Raw genomic sequence first — 4,387 nt, forward strand, 5'->3', positions numbered from 1 at the left:
AAGGCTGTTCTTTAAAATGCTCATGAGCACTTATCATGATCAGTTCCCCATATAAGTGGTTTTGCTGAAGAGAATACAGGAATATGAGCAAAATTGACATGGAACCAACATATAGATAACGTCTGCATAACTGCCTATCAAAAGTTATATTTTCTTAGAAAAAAAAACTGGAACGTGCATCGCGTAATGTAAAACTTATTGCATACACCGCCTTCATTAGGATGATACTAGAATATTCAGCGTCGTTTGGAGTCCCCATCAAGTGACGCTTAAGAGGAAGTTGGAAAGAGTCTGGCGGCGCGTTTTATTTGTTCGACATACCGAAGGAAGGAATCGGTCACGCTTATGTTACAGCGTTGCAAATTCGATCTTCTTAAGGTACGTAGGAAAAAATATAGGCTGAAGGTGCTTTATCAAATAATGCAGGATCAACTTAAGATTGATAAGCTCAAATATCTACATGCTCCAGGCAAAAGATACCCGCGAACTAACCACGACTACGTCATAAAGCCGGACCATACCAACAGTGATACACATCGATACTCATTTTTCCTGGATGCAATAGAAATGTGCAACCAATTGCCAAACGCTATTGTTAGCCTAAAGGATGTCACCGACTTTGAAAATGCTGCTGAGGCATATTTATGGGAGTTTTCGATTTAGTTTTGAAGTGCCAAGTGATATGTGCGACTTGATATTCATTGTACGTATTTTGATAAATGTCAGAAGTGTGCTGAACAGCATTCAAGTGAACATCTTATTAACTGTGAATTGACAAGTGTTAAGCAACTTTACGTGCATTGACATTGTCCATATTTGATTTATGTAATTGTATTGTCCTCTCTGTTATGACCCTCTATGAGGGTTGACAGTATTAATAAATAAATAAATAGACAACGAGGAATGTGGGTAAGAACACTTTATTTTCAGCACACATGTTTTTTTAATGAACTGCTGTTATACTGCTAAAATCTGCACATTTAATAAAAGTACACTGCTCTGCTTCATCACTCCATGCTAAGTGCAAGTATCCTGTACCAGGAAGTCAAACCAAGACGTGGGATGTTCAGTCTGTGAAAATAAAAACGAGTTTGAAACATTAACGTGCAAAAACTAAAGCACACTCAAGAAAATAAACACAGCACAGGAACATATCCAATGAATCAGAATTACCTTTGAGAGCAAACATATAGTTTCTATGGCACAGTGAAGAAACCTTATTCCTCCGGCTTTTTTTGTGCGCGAGAAAATATGAAAGTGCATGCGTTCTCCCCATATTGTGTATCTGTCACCTTTTCACACACAACAAAGATGTCTCAATGTGCCCAACTGTCTTTGCATATCCATTTCTCTGCTCTCATACCATGATACCTACAGTTAAAGGCTGTAGCAATGCTTAGCTTGAATGAACCAACACAAGCTACATGCACTGTGCTGTTGAGCATGGCACTGTAAGTTAGATTCATGCACAGCACATTCATGTGCCATAAACATTTGATTGTGATTGTAGGCGAGATAAATAAAAAGAAGGTATGTAAATAAGAATATTCCCTAATAAGCTGTGCAGAAGTGCTCTCCCGTTTGGACAGAACCCGAGCACAGCTGCAGTGAACAAGAAGCCAACTTATACAGCATTTAAAATCTAGGTTATAAATGTGCTACAGATTTTTCTGAATTCATGGTCGAAAATGTAGGTGTTAAAGGTGACAAAAATTTAAACAGGTCTCTATTCGGACTGGTAATGCTATGTGTCACCTAGTTTGATAAAATATGCCATATCACTGGTCTCCCAAGCAAGCTACGGCTGCTGTCCAGTTGCAAGTGCAAATCACTCAATTATGTCTAGGGCATGTTTGAGCAAAAGGCAGCCAAGATTACTGTGCCATTGAGATCTATTTCCTGACATCTGATTTCTTCTCAGAAAGCTACGTCTAAAAAAAAAAAGCCTTCACAACAACATAACCCAAACCTTTCTTGAGTAAAGTCATCACACTGGTCCTTCAACACTAATTACACAGTGGCTGTAATGTTATGTACGTCAGCACCTAACAAAGTACAAGAAAATTTAGTAATGGCAGCGTGACAGGTACACAAAAAAGTAAAGGGATAAAACATCATACAGGCTGCCATCAGTGTTCATATCTCCATTTCAATGTGGATGTGTTTAGCAGTGAATACATGTTCTCATTAAACTGAGTCATATTATTACAAAAGCGAAGGGCAAGGGTCTTTACATTCTAAACTGACAAATGTGCTTTATTACGGTTCACCGCAATACAGGAGGTATTTTGCAGTGAACCATCACATAAGGTTTTGGCTAACTACAGCGGGCGTGTCCTGCAGCGGGGCCTCTTGTGTATTGCGGTAAAGCGTATTATTGTGACAAGAGCTAACCTGGTGTGTATGACTTTAGCCAACAAAAGTTCTCAAGACATCATGCATCCTGCCACGAAAATCTGCTTTGATGAGAGTAGAACATTAGGGATGAGAGTAGAACATTAGGTTCGTCGCTGACAGAAACCATACATTCCAGATTCACGTAACTCTTTCCCAATATCGGCATGCTTCACCGCAACACACAAATATGTTGCGGTGATAACGGTGGTCGAACAGGCTGGTGCAAATGTTTCGACAGGGGAGCGTGAATTCATCAGGGCAACTGCTTTCCTTGGCAGTTTTCATATACGTGAGTCCCCCCAACTCCAAACAGGGCGAGATTTACCTGGACCTTTGCCAAGAGACGTACCGACAAGCGTTTGGTAGTGGCTGGTAGAGATGCAGGAGTCTAAAAAGCGTTGCGAAATTCGGTTCCGTAAGGTTAGCTTCACCGCAATACAAATATGTTAAGCGGTTAGACATACAAAATATTTTGCGGTGAATCATAGCAAGGGTACCTGGCCTTTGATGCAAAGCAGCTTCCCAAGAGGCACGGTAATCCCGTGGCTAGTTATGCAGTTCCCCGCATGCGAGTGAGTTCCCTGCGTTCGGCGGTTTCCCAGTGACATACAAAATTACATTGATTGACTGTGTTGTAAATGGGCGACGGCACTATATGCTGACGCAAAAGCGTCGTTTCGCTTTCGAAAACTGCGCTCGGCTAAAGAGAACAACCTTGACTCGCATATGACCAAAGCAGTTGAACAGGAAACTACGAAATTACGTAGCTGTTATGGAAGAAATCAACAGCTCAGAAAAAAATGGCCGAGTAAACATTAACTGGCTTACGAGGTCGACAAACCAACGGTTCAAAGCATCACAGCCACGTCCGAAATAGCGCTGAAGGCCGGCCAGTACACTTAGGCGCCTCGGCGCGCGTAATGTAACAGGAGACGGCAGGTGCACGCGTACATCATTACGGAACACATATTATTTATGTCGGTGAAAGCGGTCACTCTTCAGTTCTGACATGCTTCAGTGCGTAACACTAGTCTACTGCGGCGAAGCTGACTTCAGGACCCCGATTTCTTCATCTAGCGAGGCAGGTCCGTCTATCACGCTTGGCGACGTTTGACATTTTCTGCCTTAATTTCGTTTGTTCTTTTTAATTTTCTTATCACAGTGACCCTGTATCACGCAGTAGCAGAGCTAGTGCCGCGTCTTAACTGCGTTAGGAAAAGCAAGCGTGTATGCAGCAGGCACGGCGGCATTGGCTATTGTTTGGAAACTTCAAGAGACGCTCTTCCGCGCAGCGATGTCATTTGTATTATTAAAAGAATGCAGGTGACGATTAAATGAGCAGCAGCAAAGCTGTAAAAAAGCAGTAGTAATGCTGTTCTAAGATCCTCTCGCTCGAGCGAGATGGTCTTAGAAAAAAAGCGCGATGTAACGCGATCTGACGGAACAGCTCGTCATGCCAGTGTTTTCTTACGTCCTCGTTCTTTCGCGCATCCTCCCTGAACCAGACTACTGAATGGTTCTGTGCACGCACTGACGATCCTGACGGAGGCAATACCACTCACATGAGCAGCCACGGCCCATTCCACATGCCGGCTGCAATTTGACGCGGCCAGGAGGCAAAATATGCGCACAAGGTACCTAATGGTAACGCATCAAACTGCTCACAGCCCCAATCCTTTATTACACGCATATAGCGTGGAAAGATGAATTACTCACGCTCTAAGTGGGCAGGGAATACGGACCGTTTCGCAGCGCAGCCGGCTCCGTAAGACGGCCGCCATGAAAATGAGCGGATGTGACATCATGGGTTATAGCGGACGTGACGTCATGGGTGAACGTAGACATTTCGGGCACCTTTCGTCTGCTGTGCCCCGGGCACAGCAGACACGGCCATCAAACTATGGGCGTCTTGCGCTGGAGTTTGAGGTATAGTAGCGGCGCCTAGTGGCGGCGCGGGAAACGACATCTGGGTCGTACCAGCTTGGGTCGC

The 4,387-nt window shown here is 43.6% G+C and overlaps 1 long non-coding RNA gene across 1 annotated transcript; it reads right to left on the reverse strand.

Moving 5' to 3' along the window:
- Window positions 1-904: 904 nt before the first annotated feature.
- On the reverse strand, window positions 905-4,107 carry LOC129386686 (uncharacterized). Its single transcript, XR_008613984.1, has 2 exons — window positions 2,723-4,107; window positions 905-1,071 (listed from the first exon to the last, which is right to left on the reverse strand). It is a non-coding gene; the product is annotated as an uncharacterized lncRNA (long non-coding RNA).
- Between the last annotated feature and the right edge of the window lie 280 nt (window positions 4,108-4,387).

Source organism: Dermacentor andersoni, chromosome 4 (genome assembly GCF_023375885.2).
Source record: "Dermacentor andersoni chromosome 4, qqDerAnde1_hic_scaffold, whole genome shotgun sequence".
NCBI classification, from domain to species: Eukaryota; Metazoa; Arthropoda; class Arachnida; order Ixodida; family Ixodidae; genus Dermacentor; species Dermacentor andersoni.